Genomic DNA, 16,498 nt, shown 5'->3' with positions numbered 1-16,498 from the left:
CATATAATCCAGTTAAAATCTGATAATCTGTGGAAGAGGCCTAAGTGAGGCCTAACTGTGCCTGTCCCCTAGGCTGAGTAGGTTTGCTAGGAGACCAAGTGGGCGGAGCTTAGCCTTCAAACTGGCAGCAATTGGATAAAAACTATTATTCCTCTCCCTGTAATTAGGACTTTATTTTTCTTTTCTTTTTGTTGTATCAATTTAGAGCCATGAATGATGTGTTGTGTTGTCAAATTTCGAGGTTAGGGGGCCTGTAGTTTTGTTGTTTTGTCTGCTGCCCTGATGCCATCACTCTTTTATATATATAGATTCAATTGTTTTGTATATTTTTTCTTCTATTGTCTTTTAAATAATCACCTTATATTCTTCTTTGCTTAAGTAGTTTTTAACTGTTTCCCAGTTTGTCTGTTTCTTCGGTCTGCCTTGATTGTTTTATAGCAAGTATGTTAATTTGTCCATATTCATAATTTCCCAGATCTTATTTGTCCAACCTCTTACGTCCGGCATTTCTTTATCCTTCCAATGTTTAGCAAAGTTCATCCTGGCTGCAGTGGTGAGATAGTTAAATAAGATTTCTTTATTTTTATCTTTTTCTATATTTAACATCCCCAGAAGGAAATCTTTTGGATCCAAATCAATTCTAATCTGCAACATCTTTTGAATTCTCTGATGTACTTTTTTCCAATAGGTCTTAGCTTTTCTACATTTCCACCAGCAGTGGAAGAAGGTCCCCACTTCTTCTCCACGTTTCCAGCATTTATTAGATGTATTTTTATAAAATTTTGCAATTTTTTTGTGGTGTCCAATGCCATCTGTAAAACATTTTGACCCAGTTTTCTTTCATGTCCATTGCATAAGTAAATTTGAGCCTAATATTCCAACTTCTTTCCCATTCTGCCAATTGTATTGGTTTCCCCAAATTTTCCGCCTATTTTGTCATGCACATGTGTGGTCTTTCTTTGTGGTGCTGGGTTAATATTTGAACAATTCCGGCTTTTGATTTATTTATTGTGTCAGAAGCGGACTGAAGTTCCAAACTAGCCCTCTTGTGCCGTCATAGATTTGACTGATTGAAACAAAATGTCCTATGGTTTCATGTTTTCGTCAGTCTGAAAATCAACTTTTTGAAATGAGTTATTACAGCAGACATGGCTCCATTGCTGCAAATGTTGCTGATGTTGCTTCGGTTAATAGGCTTGTGCATTTCGGTTGAACTTCAATCCATTTCTGTTGGCCAGATAATAATGTTTTCGAGAGCCTCCCTAAAACGGGTACGCAGCCAGATGGCAGTTTTTAGACCGTGACCAAAAAATACGTCTAGATCCGGCTCATTGGTGGCAATGGGCAGGTTTCTCAAGCTACCCTTTCCATCAGATTGAAGCCCAAATAACAACAACAACAACAACAGGAAAAACTCAGCCGCTATCAGGACCTCAAGATTGAACTTCAAAGACTCTGGCAGAAACCAGTGCAGGTGGTCCCGGTGGTGATGGGCACACTGGGTGCCATGTCAAAAGATCTCAGCCGGCATTTGGAAACAATAGACATTGACAAAATTACGATCTGCCAGCTGCAAAAGGCCACCCTGCTGGGATCTGCGCGCATCATCCGTAAATACATCACACAGTCCTAAATGGTTGGGAAGTGTTCGACTTGTGATTTTGTGATACGAAATCCAGCATATTTATCTTGTTTGCTGTGGCATAAAATAAAATAATAACTTTATTTTTATACCCCACCTCTATCGCCCCAAAGGGGACTCAGGGCGGCTTACATGGGGCCAAGCCCGAATAAAAACAATAGCAATATAAAACACAACAATAGACAAGAGACATGCACAATTATAAAAATTTACACATTACCCAATAAAAATAAATGACAAAACTAATAAAAACATTGATTAAAATGGAGAGGTTGTAAAAGTGTTGTAGTTGTTCTGTACTACTGACAAGTGGCAACAGTCAGCCAATAAAAAGGTGGTAATAATAATAATAATAATAATAATAATAATAATAATAATAATAACTTTATTTTTATACCCCGCCTTCGTCTCCCCAAAGGGACTCGGGGCGATTTACATGGGTCGAGCCCAGATTTGGGCTCGGGCTGTGGCGCAGGCTGGAGAGCAAGCCAGCTGTAACCAGCTGCAATGAATCACTCTGACCAGGAGGTCATGAGTTCGAGGCCCGCTCCGAGCCTATGTTTGTCTTGTCTTTGTTCTATGTTAAAAGGCATTGAATGTTTGCCTATATGTGTAATGTGATCCGCCCTGAGTCCCCTTCGGGGTGAGAAAGAAGGGCGGAATATAAATGCTGTAAATAAATGTAAATAAATTTTAAAAAAACCAGTAACAGTGTAAAACACAACAAATGAACAAAAACATGTGCAATTATGAAATTTAACAGTAACATATACAGGTAAAATAGCAAACTTAATAAACATGATTAAAACACAGAAAAGTTATGAAAATCCATAGTATTTTAAAAAGCATGATTAGAATCCCTTGTTCAAATAATGCATTTCCGTGACACTTTGCAGGTGCATTCCGACGGAATACTTTTTTTTTTTATTTCATGTCAAAAGCATTGTACGACAAATACATTTCAAAATGATGGGGGGAAAAAAGGAAATCACAAGCAACTAAATAGTTTTGGACCAAAAGCGGGCAACAGCGACCGCATTGTCTGTAGCTTTAAACAACTCCTCCTCCGTACATGAGGCAGGGCATTGTGGGCAAGCATACATGTGCTGAGTTGTTTGTTCTGCTCCACAGTCACACAAGGTGGAGGATTCCTCCAGGTAGTGCCACCTTGCCAAGTTGTCTTTAGATCTGCCCACTCCACTTCTGAGTCTGTTCAGGGACTTCCAAGCTGCCCATTCTTGGTTTGCCCCTGGAGGAAGACCCTCTTGGGGGGCCATCCAGTTAGAATTGCCAGGTTTAGCTGCCCAGAGAGACATCCTTGCTGTTGATGGAGGGACATCAAGAGGAGTGGTGGTTCTCATGAAGCCCTTCCTTGATTTGAGTCTGGTGGGAGGAGGATGATAGTCATGCAGTGGGTGGCTTTCACAGTGTTCGACCTTATTTCTCTCACAGTTAGTAGCAACTTCCCGTCGCACGTCAGGAGGGGCAATGCCAGCTAGCTTGTAGAGTTTATCAACAGGTGTAGGTTTAAGGCATCCTGTGATGATTCTGCATGTTTCATTCAGTGCTATGTTTCATTCAGTGCTTTGCATGGGCAGACTTGTGCCAAACAGGACAGGCATACTCTGCAGTTGAGAAAGACAAGGCCAGGGCTGATGTTCTTACTACTTGTGGGTCTGCTCCCCATGCGCTGCCAGTCAGTTTCCGCAGGATGTTGTTGGGTGCAGCTACTTTGTGCTTGCTGTTCATGCAGTGTTTCCTATATGTTAGTGTTCGGTCTAAGGTGACACCAAGGTATTTAGGATGGAAACAGTGTTCGAGCTCTTGGCCTTCCCAAGTAACTTTCAGTTTCCTGTTGGCTTCGCGGTTACGTAGGTGGAAAGCACACACTTGTGTCTTGGCAGGGTTCGGCTTCAGGTGGTTCTCTTTGTAGTAGCTGGAGAGATCTTTCAAGGCATTGGTGAGTTGCTTTTCAACTGTTTCAAAATCTTTTGCTTGTGTTGTAAGGCCAAGGTCATCAGCATATATAAAGCTCTTTGTGAGTGGTGGTTGTGGCTGGTCGTTCGTGAAGATATTAAATAAGGTCGGTGCAAGAACGCTGCCTTGGGGTAAACCATTCTTTTGCCTCTTCCATCTGCTTTTCCGGCCCTGAAACTCCACATAGAAGCTGCGGTTTTCTAAGAGGGTCTGGACAGTTTTTGTAAAGTCAAAGTCCCGGGTGATATGGTAGACTTTATGCAGCATTTTTCTATGTTGCACCGTGTCATAGGCTGCCGTAAGGTCCACAAAAACTGTTCCCGTAATGCAGCCTTTCTCATAGCCTTCCTCGATATGCTCAGTCAGATGAAGAATTTGACCTGTACAGTTTTTCCCTGGTCTGAAACCTGCTTGTTGTGCAATAAGCTTGGGTTCGATAACAGGTCCTAGTCGATTTAATAGCATCCTCTCATAGACGGAATACTGATGGAATGGGACAAATGCCACGTGGTGGGACCCATTCGATATTGTCCCCAAACAGTCTTAGAAATGGAGTATTTCCTAATGTGATAGATAAGCTCCTAGAAATGGCCCTAAGAACCAGTCGCTGCCCAGCAGTCAGCTATTAAAGACCCAAAGGGTTTGTAAGGTTCTTCTCCAAAGTAGGAGGGAAAAGAGGAGAACTGATCTTCCCAGATTGGTTTGGTTTAATCAGGGGGAAGAAAACCATGTTCAACACCCACACACTTCACTTCTGATATCTCACAGCCGTGGTGGATGGATTTCCTCCGGCGGAAACATGTTTGCCATTGAAATGTATTTTGGGTGATGTGGGGAATAAGGGTTGCGTAGGCGGGAAGAGGGAGAAGAGACAGGAAGGAAGGAGATGCCTTATTCTCTCTGGATTTTGCATTGAGAAGGGGTGGAATGTTTTACAAAAATGTTCAAAGGAAATGGCTCTATCAGTTGTTGAGAAATCCCGAACAAAGGTGTGCATCAGCCCCGCTGAATGAATGCAATTTGATGCCACTGTCATTACCATGGCTCCATGCTCTGCAATCCTAGGATTTGTGGTGTGATGTGGCATTGTCACTTTTCGGCACAGAATATCATAGACCTTGTCGGACTATAACTCCCATGGCGGTTGAAGTGGTGTCAAACTGCATTCATTCCACAGTGTAGATGTAGTGGAACAAAAACTTTACAACTCAGGATTTATTCAATAATAATAATAATAATAATAATAATAATAATAATAATAATAATAATAATCTCTTACAAGTCAAGCAAGAAGTCAAAGAAGAAGAACATGCCCTGGAAGAATATGTAAAGCAAAGTGAAGAACCTGCTTTGATTGAAGTAAAAAATCAGAAACTCCTCAAAGCACAGCAGACAAAAAATCAGTACAAGAAAACCGCACTACAAACTAGAGCTGACAGCTGGCACAACAAAACATTTCATGGAAAGTTCCTTGACAAAATTGAAGGAAAAGCTGATAAGGAGAAGACCTGGCTCTGGCTCACGAATGGGACCCTGAAGAAGGAGACAGAAGGCCTGATCCTTGCAGCCCAGGAGCAAGACATCAGGACAAAGGCCATTCAGGCCAAGATCGAAAAATCAGCTGATGATCCAAAATGCAGACTGTGCAAGGAAACCGACGAAACCATTGATCATCTCCTCAACTGCTGTAAGAAAATCGCACAGACAGACTACAAACAGAGGCACAACTATGTGGCCCAAATGATTCTTTGGAACTTATGCCTCAAGTACCACCTCCCAGCAGTAAAGAACTGGTGGGATCACAAACCTGCAAAAGTATTGGAAAATGAAGATGCAAAGATACTGTGGGACTTCCGAATCCTGATTGACAAAGTTCTGGAACACAACACACCAGACCTCACAGTTGTGGAAAAGAAAAAGGTTTGGATCATTGATGTTGCCATCCCAGGTGACAGTCGCATTGACGAAAAACAACAGGAAAAACTCAGCAGCTCTCAGGACCTCAAGATTGAACTTCAAAGACTCTGGCAGAAACCAGTGCAGGTGGTCCCGGTGGTGATCGGCACACTGGGTGCTGTGCCAAAAGATCTCGGCCGGCATTTGGAAACAATAGACCAGGGGTCCCCAAACTTTTAAAGCCGAGGGCCGGTCCACAATCCTTCAGACTGTGGAGGGGCCGAATAATCATTTGAAAAAAAAACCCCGAACTAATTCCTATGCACACTGCACATGTCTTATTTGTAGTGCAAAACAACAATAACAATTAAAGAACAATACAATATTTAAAAATGAATTTTTTTAACCAACATAAACCTATCAGGATTTCAATGGAAAGTGTGGGCCTGCTACTGGCCAATGAAACAGTCAAGTTAGTTATGATTGTTGTTGTTGTTGTGAGCCTTCAAGTCATTTCAGACTTTGGCCGAGCCGAAGTCTAAAATTAGTTATTTATTTACTGCATTTATTTACTACATTTATATCCCACCCTTCTCACTCTGAAGGGGACTCAGAGCAGCTGTATGTACATACAATATATTATATTATTAGCATATCACAATATTAGCATTATATATTACTATATTGAACTATACCACTATACTGTAATATTATATGTAATATATAACATATAATTAATAATATTATATGGTATTATTATTAGTATTATATTGTATAACATTATAATATTTTTATCAACGTTATATGTATATACAATATATTATATTATAATATAATATTAAAAATATTATATTATAAAACTGAGGGCGGGGGCCAGGTAAATGACCTTGGAGGGCCGCATCTGGCCCCCGGGCCTTAGTTTGGGGACCCCTGCAATAGACATTGACAAAATCACAATCTGCCAACTGCAAAAGGCCACCCGACTGGGACCTGCACGCATCATCCGAAAATACATCACACAGTCCTAGACACTTGGGAAGTGTTCGACTTGTGATTTTGTGATATGAAATCCAGCATATCTATCTTGTTTGCTGTGTCATAAAATGATAATAATGATAATAATAATAATAATAATAATAATAATAATAATAATAATGCCAATAAAGAGGTAAAACATTGTTTTTTCAACTTTCAACAAAGCAAATACTTGTCCTGATCAGTCGGTATTTCGATTTCAAAGAGATAAAATGAAATGAGCATCAAACCATGACTTACGACAAAAGTGGAGGAATGTCCTCTTCTCTTCGAAACCGTTTGGTCCACAGCAGGATCTTTTTGTCTGTTGGCCTTTTCTCATTTCGAAATGGGCTGCGGCCTTTAAAATACCAGCAGAGGTCACATTTTAATAATAATAATAATAATAATAATAATAATAATAATAATAATAATAATAATAATAAAATAAATACATCACACAGTCCTAGACACTTGGGAAGTGTTCAGCTTGTGATTTTTTGTGATTCATCTTGTTTGCTGTGTCATAAAATGATAATAATGATAATAATAATAATAATAATAATACAATTGGCATTGACAAAATTACTATCTGTCAGCTTCAAAAGGCCACCCTACTAGGATATGCATGCATTATTTGCCGATACATCACACAGTCCTAGACACTTGGCATGTGATCCAATGCAACAGCCAGCATAGTGATCTTGTTTGCTGTGTACTAATCTTGTTGTGTATCTAACAACAACAACAACAACAATGTTACCTACCTTTTTTCACAGCTTGAGGTAGTGTTCGACGCAATAAAAATATTTAGATAAAAGATAAAACCATTCAAATTTATAGAGGAAAAATTAAAAACACATTAGCACCAATATAATGTAAATTCAAAATTCAGAAGTTAAAATTGACTGTGTTTTTAAATTCCAAGAGCTTGTTTAACCATCAGATTTCCTCAAGAAGATCATTCTGAAGCAACAGCAATAATGTGACTATTAATAATAATTATCATTATGTTTTTTAAAAACCATTTTTATTAATTGTTTTTCATATATGACTACGAAAGATTGAAATAGATAGAAAAGAAAGAATTAATATCATTAATTATCATGACGTTGAGTGATTTCAGCTACAGTAGAGTCTCACTTATCCAACATAAACGGGCCGGCAGAATGTTGGATAAGCGAATATGTTGGATAATAAGGAAGCATTAAGGAAAAGCCTATTAAACATCAAATTAGGTTATGATTTTACAAATTAAGCACCAAAACATCATGTTAGACAACAAATTTGGCAGAAAAAGCAGTTCAATACGCAGTAATGCTATGTAGTAATTACTGTATTTATGAATTTAGCACCAAAATATCACAATATATTGAAAATATTGACTACAAAAATGCGTTGGATAATCCAGAATGTTGGATAAGCGAGTGTTGGATAAGTGAGATTCTACTGTATTTGCTAAAATGTGAGTTCAGAGCCCCGTGAGCTTCATTACTCCAATGGCCAGATCAAGACACAAACTGAGTTTGAAGGCAAAACAAACAGAAGTATCAGCCAATGGCTCAGATCCCATCAATGGGATCCAGGAAGTTTCCCAGTGCAAATTAAATGGATTTGTCAATGGGAAGGAGTTTTGGTTCACAGAAATACAGTAGATATCCATCAACGAGACTCAGGCACCTTCAGGCTTAAATACATTATCCGGCTTTAGCCCTTTTCCTGTCCCCAGGCATGACATTAAGCAAGGCGGTTTTACAGATCTGCAGTTTTAGTTACACTTTAAGGATTACCATATTTACTCAAATTTAATGCTCATCTTTTTTGGCTAAACTGTCTTGTCAAAATTAGGGTGCTCGTTAGATTCTTGTAGCAGCTTTGAGTCCCCTTTGGGGGAAATAAAGCGGGGAATAATAATAATAATAATAATAATAATAATAATAATAATAATAATAATAATACAGTAATCGTAGTCCTGAGCCAAAGCAAAAGAGGAAGCAAGCAGCAACTGTAATACACACCTTTTGGGGCCAAATTACAAAAATAAATTAATAATAAGTATTATATTCAGCAGCAAATACTTTTTTTGGTTTCAAGGTTTTGAAAATTGAGGTATGCATTAGATCCGATGGTGCATTAGATTTGAGTAAATGCAGGTAATTTAATTCGATATAATTTATACAATTTCACAATGGTGGATTTCATAAACAAGGAGAGATATATTTGGTCGGACTTTTCGGGAGCTAAAGAGGAGTGGCCTTTCGACATTGCGAAATTGGTTAAAAATAAAAATACATTCATCTTTAATTCATCTCTGTCCATTCTTGTTTAGTTATAAGGGAGGTCAATTTCTCAATAACAGTAATAATAGTCTGCACAAATTTCTCCAGAAATTGACGGGGATTCTGGGTTTTGTAGTTCCAAAAAGGTCATTTTCTCAACCTCCGATTTGGCCCTCTGACCAAAGATGACATGAGAAAAGCCACCTTGGAGTATTTTCTAGGGAGAATAGGAAATATCATTATTATTTCAAGGTGAAACTATGTGTTTCTCCTGTAAAGGTTTGTTTAAAGGTTGGTGGCAGAATATCCTCACAATTTTTCTTTTAAAAAAAGGAATGCAGCAAACATCCATCTCCCTTCTATGGAAATGGTAAATGCCTCGTCTCTCCATAGTAATTCCCTTTCCTGAAATCAATAAAACGCCTTGCGTTTCAGAGCAAACTTTGCAAGGAAAATGGCCTCTAAATGATTTATCGTTTCTGGGCAGAAAGCTCCTTGAATAAATTGCCCAGCCTTCAAGTTACAGCAATGTTTCAGTGTCACCACTTCAGGAAACAGAGGATTTGAAAAAAATGCGCACGTAAATATATGCACTTTCGTTCTGTCCTAGATTACATTTTGGAAGGAGGAGAAAACAGATAGAAAAAGGAGGGGGGACTATCAGGAGGATGACTTTTAAAATAATGGGTTAATAATAACAAAAACCATCATTGCACACTGCATTGAGTGTTGGATTAGGACTCTGGAGACTTGGGTTCGAATCGCTGTTTGGCCATAGAAACCCACTGAGTGACCCTTGGGCAAGTCACACTCTCTCAGCCTCAGAAGAATTATAGGTTTACTTGAGGGTCAGCCGACGTCAGGAATGACGTCAAGGCACACGACTACAACATAATTGTAAAGGTAAAGGTAAAGGTTTCCCCTGACATTAAGTCCAGTCATGTCTGACTCTGGGGGTTGGTGCTCATTTCCATTTCTAAGCTGAAGAGCCGGCGTTGTCCATAGACATCTCCAGGTCATGTAGCCGGCATGACTGCATGGGTTTTAATAATGCTTTACTTACTTGGTTTTATCTTGTTTTTAATTATGTTGGTGCTAATCCATGACATATGTAGTATCTGAAGGGCATATCCTGACATTGATATTTGCAGCATTTTAATGTTTTAATGATTTATATAGGGTTTTAATGGCATGTTTTATATTGTATTTGATGATCTGGCTTGTGTGTATTTGTTTGTTTGTCTTGCATGCGAAAGACCTATGGTCTAAGCATTAAATAAATTTGTAACTGCAGAGACAGAACACTTCTATAAACACTTCTATAAGACTGCATGGAGTGCCGTTACCGGATTCCCACCGGAGCGGTACCTATTGATCTACTCACATTGGCATGTTTTTGAACTGCTAGGTTGGCAGGAGCTGGAGCTAACAGCGGGCGCTCACTCCGCTCCTGGGATTTGAACCTGGGACCTTTCGATCTGCAAGTTCAGCAGCTCAGCACTTTAACACACTTCGCCACCGGGGCTCCACAACATAATTATACACAATGTTTAAAGGGGATGGAGTAATAGTAGGCTTCAGCAGAAGATAAAAAACCAAATCTAGGAAATCTCTGGCTGCTTTACCAGGAGCCAGGGAGGATTTTTTTTCACTCCACATTGTTTAGCATTAGCAGCAGCCAGAAGGGGTTTTCCTATCCTATAAAGCAGTTCCCAATCTATGCTCCATGGACCTAGTGGTCTGCAAGAATTAAAATATAGCCTCACAGTTACTATACCATTGTAAATAGAGCGACTGGTCTTGTGAAACCCTCTTATAGTGCCGAGGCTTATTAAATACTAGCTTGGGGACCCGGTGATGCCCGGGTATTTGAGAATGGTATTATTCGTCTTTTAATGTTATGTTTTCTGTTTGGAGTGGGTGAACTGCAATTCCCAGAATCGTGGCTGAATTCTCCCCAAACCCTGCCAGTATTATAAGTTGGCCATTTTGGGCCTGTGTACCAGGTGTGCTGCAGTACTGTCTGGATGGGGGTGAACTACTGCAACTTCCAGATTCCCGGGGCAATTGCCCCGAAATATCTATCAGTATCCACAGCAGGTAATATTCAGTCTGTGTGCCAAGTTTGGTCTAGAATCGTTATTGGCTATATTCAGTGGTCTTTGGATGGAGGTGAACTACAACTCCCAAAATCAAGGCCCTTCCCACAAATACCTGCAGTATGTTCAGTAGGTCATGTTTATCTGGCTGCAAGTGAATTATAACTCCCTTTTCCCCAAACTTTTCCAATATGTTGTATTGGTTATGGGGGCTCTGTGTGCCAAGTGTAATGCTCATTCATTGCAGGTGAACTATAAATCCCAGTACCTACTGCTCCTCAACTTCCAGTCCAGTTCCCCTCCAAACCCACCAGTAGTCCAATCTGGGCATATCGGGTCTGCATGGCAAGTTTGGCCGAGAGTCATCATTTTTTGGGTTCATAGCATTCTGGGTGTAGGTGAACTACAACTCCTGTATATTCCCCAGTAGGAATGACAGTGCTGTGACTTGATGCAGGGTGAACTACAACTTCCACCATGTGGAGTCAATCCCTAAACTCCTCTAGTAAGTTTAGTTGCAGCTCAGTTGTGCTCTGTTTGTTATGCAGAGAGATTGGAAAGGAAAGGGCAGTGGGCGGGGCCATGCAAATTCCACAGCAATGGAGAACCCTGGGATGCCTGCCTGTGGTGGAAGAAAAAGCAAAATCTAGGATGAAATGGTCCCCAAATGAAAGCATTCCTTGGGTGGTGGGCCGTAGTATTGGGGAGGACATTGGCAGGAGCTGGGCTGCATGTTCATGGCGCTCGCTATGACCATAATGTCAGTGGAAAAGAGTGACTTGCTAGATTGACTCTGGGAACTATAGCCTGTTTGTGGAGGCCGGAGGCTGTCTGTGTGAGCAGACATCTGTGCCACGCTTTTATTATGGATTTAGATAGATTAGATTAGATTAGATGGTTTTAAGTAGATGCAGGTGGCGACTACTGGTTGGCATATGTTCTGTATCAGAAACTAGAGCCAATGTGGTTTATCCAATGCAATTTTCTGAATCAGCACCCCAGATAACCAAACCAAACCTAAAGTTGGCCAAAAACTGATTTGTAACCCTTTTGGTACTAATGTTGGAGAGTGGTGGCTGGTCGAAGTGGGCCCTGGTCAAAAAAAGGTTGTGAACACTGCTATAAAGACACATAAGGCTAGAAACATAAATTGACAAGGTATCTTCCTATCCTATAAAGGGAGCTAAAGCAAGGAGATGTTTCCCAATCCTATTCAGAAACAGAAAGCAACAATGTATCTGCTAATCCTGTAAAAAGACATGAAGCATCACTTATCTTCCTATCCCATCCTATAGGTAAGATAAAGGTTTCTCCTGATGTTAAGTCCAGTCATGACCGACTCCGGGGGTTGGTGCTCATCTCCATTTCTAAGCCGAAGAGCCAGCGTTGTCCGTAGACACCTCCAAGGTCATGTGGCCAGCATGATTGCATGGAGCGCCTTTACCTTCCCGCCGGAGTGGTACCTATTGATCTATTCACATTTGCATGTTTTCGAACTGCTAGGTTGGCAGGAGCTGGGGCTAACAGCTGGTGCTCACTCCACTCCCCGGATTTGAACCTGGGACCTTTCGTTCTGCAAGTTCAGCAGCTCAGCGCTTTAACACACTGAGCCACCAGACATATATATATAAGGGACATAAAGCAAGAAGGTATCTTTCAATCCTATAAAGAAAGCTAAAGCAACAACATGTCTGCTTATCCTACAAAGAGACGTAAAGCTTCAAGTACAGGCAGTCTCTGAGTTACAAACATCCAACTTACAAACAACTCCTAGGTAAGAACAGGTGTGAGACATCAGGAATTAAGAGGAATCTTCCCCTCGGAAGGGAAATTCACTCCTGGAAGACTTATTATCATGGGGAAAAGGGATTTTCACTGAAGCTTCATCTCCAATTCTTGTTTCCACAACAAGCCAAATTCTTCAAAATGTAATTATCATGGGGAGAGAAAGTGAGGTGAAATCTTCTGAATGAGAGCACAGAGAGCAAAGAAGATAGATAGCTTTAGAAGATAGATAGAAAGATAGATAGATAGATAGATAGATAGATAGATAGATAGATAGATGGAGTTACACTTCTAAAATGTACTTGTCTCAACTTACAAACAAATTGAACTTAAGAACACACCTACATAACCTATCTTGTTCATAACTTGGGAGCTACCTGTATCTTTTTACCCAATAAACAGACACAAAGCAAGAAGGTATCTCCTCATCCTATAAAGAGACATAATGGAATAAGGTTTCTCCCCATCCTATAACAGAAATTTGGGCAAGCTAAAACACACTGGTGGCTTTGGCCCCACTCACACGTTGGAAGTGGCCCCCAAGCATTTTTCCAAAAGTTTGATCCTCAAGCTGATTTCGGCCCTCCAGCCTTCCCAAAACCTTCCTGAAACCAAAGGAGGAAGCGGTTGCTATGACCCACCTGAGAAAGCTCTTCCAAGGCCAGAGTTTGGTCTCCATGGAGAGCCCATGGTCTTGGTCAAAGTTGGGATGGATTCAATGTGGGGCCTCCAACGGCTGGCGAAAAGGACCCCCTTTTCAGCCAGAGGCCTGATGTAGGTAGCCAACATTGGCAACATGGCACCGTTTGGATGCCCACAAAGGAGTCCTGTCCCTGATGTCTCAAGGAGACCGATGCGATATCAACCACTCCTCCCAAGGGCCCATAAAATGAGGCAATTTCCCATGAAAACACTCTCATAAACCAAACACTCATAAACCAAACACTAATAAAACTGTCTCCTTCTTTCATTTCCGTAATTTCTCTTTTTCTTTGCAATCCCTTCCTCCTTTTTGCTCTTTCTCCAGAAATGCCAATATCTTCCCTTTTTGAAACACAAAAAAACCCAGCTGAGATTGACCTGTGCTTCCATGTTGAAAGATGGAGAGCTCAATAAGCAGTGGCAATGAAGAAGCCTGCCTTTGATGGGCTTCGTCCCAATGTCGTCGTTCATAGCTTTTAGCCTCGTGAACTCTTCCCTGGGCGTGATTTGTTTTCCAAGCCATAAAAGCAGAGAGACACATCCCTGGCTTTAAAGAAAAGACTCAGTTGAAATCCACAAGCATGTGGACAACTTCAACAGAAAGGAAGAAACCATGAAAATGAACAAAATCTGGCTACCGGTATTAAAAAACTCTAAAATCAAAACAGTAGATGGGAACCAACACTCTGAGGGCAGAGGGCAGCTAATGACTAACAAAGGATGCCCCCAGGCAAGAGACAAAAACCTTTCCAATGCTAATTAGGGTGATTAACTGAAACATTAATGCTGGCTCCCAGTGACAAAGGACTCTTGCCACACCCTGGACTCTCCACAGATATATATTCTTTCCTTTCCTTTCCTTACTTAGTTTATCCATACCTCACAACCTCTGAGGATGCCTGCCATAGATGTGGGCGAAACGTCAGGAGAGAATACTTCTGGAACATGGCCACACAGCCCAAAAGACATACAACAACCCTGTGATCCCGGCCATGAAAGCCTTCGACAACACAAAGACTCAGTTATACAATGAGGTGGAACAAAGAACACCTATGTTTTATAAGGTCTTGAGTCGTCTCCGTGAAAGTGTGCTCACAAAACTACAACTCCCAGGATCCCATGGCAATGAGCCAGGGCAGTTCAGGAGCTGTAAAACTATACTAATTCTACAATGTAGATGTGCCCTACAACTCTGCGGGCCAAGGTTCGAATCCCTGCTGAGACACAGAAACCCATTGACTCACCTTGGGTGAGTTGCACTCTCTCATTCTTCGCTTTTGTCGTAAGTCATGGTTTGACAACCATTTCATGTCATCTCTCTGGAATCGAAAAACTGACCAATTAGGACGAGTATTTACTTTGTCAAGAGATGATGAAATATTTAACCTCTTTATTGAACTTATTATTATTATCATTATCATAATTATTGAATAAGTCCTGAATTATAAAGATTGTTGTCCTTTCACTGTTTTTCTTGGGTGCATAAGAGTTGGAGTTTGACATAGTTGTTCAAGGTAATGGAAAGGTACCGATGTGCATTAAGAACTATTGGCTCTTTTTCCAATACTTTTTCTAGAAATTTTCTCCAAATACTTTCAAAATCATTTTTCCCCATAATCCCTTCTTTACTTTTAAATTTGATGTTAGCTTGTCATTCAGTGCAATTCGCCAAACTTCTTTATACCATTCATTAATTTGTATTTTCATTTCTCCTTTCCAATATTTGGCAATTAGTAATCTAGCTGCTGTTAATAGCATGTCTATTAATTTTTTCCCTCTTATCTTTCTCATCCTCTTTTTTAATTAAAAGTAATATTTCCATTGGATTCCTTCTAATTTTTATAGAAGGAATCCAATATTTTCACAATATTTTCTATTTCCCTTATGACCAATTCCCAAAAACCTTTTACATGTTTACAATCCCACCACATATGCATGTAGGTTCCAATTTCCTGGCGATTTCCAATTTCCTGGGAATTTACCTCCAAATGAAGAATTGAACTTTTGGTGGGACTACAGAAGAAAAGATGGCTCTGGGGAAGGAGAGCACAGGGGTGAATGTAAATAAAAGATGGGGAAATGTATAGAATATGTTTATATAATTGTAACTTTTTCTCAATAATAACAATAAAAAATTATTTTAAAAAAAGTACTATTGGCTCTGGACTCTCAATAATCTGTGTTTGGGAATAAAGTTTAATAGAAGTCTGTTATGTTTTCTGACTTATGGTGATCCTAAGGTGAACTCATCACTGGGTTTCCTAGGGCTGAGAAGAAATATCTTGCCTTATTATTATTATTATTATTATTATTACATGTATGATTTTACTATATTATTATCTAAAGGATACATAAAGCACATTTACATTGAAGAAGATGAGAATCATAATTAGATCAGAGTTGGACAGTCTTATGTTAAATTTGAGCTTTATATAAATATTCAAAAACATTTAACCTACGGATGCCTCAATTAATGTAATTTTATTGGTACAGTAGAGTCTCGCTTATCCAACGTAAACGGGCTGGCAGAATGTTGGATAAGCGAATATGTTGGATAATAAGGAGGCATTAAGGAAAAGCCTATTAAACATCAAATTAGGTTATGATTTTACAAATTAAGCACCAAAATATCATGTTAGACAACAAATTTGACAGAAAAAGTAGTTCAATACGCAGTAATGTTATGTTATAATTACTGTATTTACGAATTTAGCACCAAAATATCACGATATATTGAAAACATTGACTACAAAAATGCTTTGGATAATCCAGAATGTTGGATAAGCGAGTGTTGGATAAGTGAGACTCTACTGTATCTATTTTTATTTCTGAAATTTACTATCCTCGGCTTATACTGGTCAATGTTTTCCCAGTTTTTTTGTGGTAAAATTAGGTGCCTTGGCTTATATTCAGGTCAGCTTATACTCGAGTATATATGGTAAATAAAGAACCAGTTAAGGGCAATAACAATGTAATCTAATAGAATGCAGATCAATTATAGATTGGCAACGCCAGGTGATGAGTTCAAAATACTGAATAGCAGGTACTATCCTTCCCTTCCCTTTGATGTCAGTAGGTTAAGCTGAAACATTGAATTCCTAATA

This window comes from Anolis carolinensis, unplaced genomic scaffold (genome assembly GCF_035594765.1).
Source record: "Anolis carolinensis isolate JA03-04 unplaced genomic scaffold, rAnoCar3.1.pri scaffold_12, whole genome shotgun sequence".
NCBI lineage: Eukaryota > Metazoa > Chordata > Lepidosauria > Squamata > Dactyloidae > Anolis > Anolis carolinensis.
The sequence above is the reverse complement of the archived record's forward strand: the minus strand, read 5'-3'. Positions refer to the sequence as shown.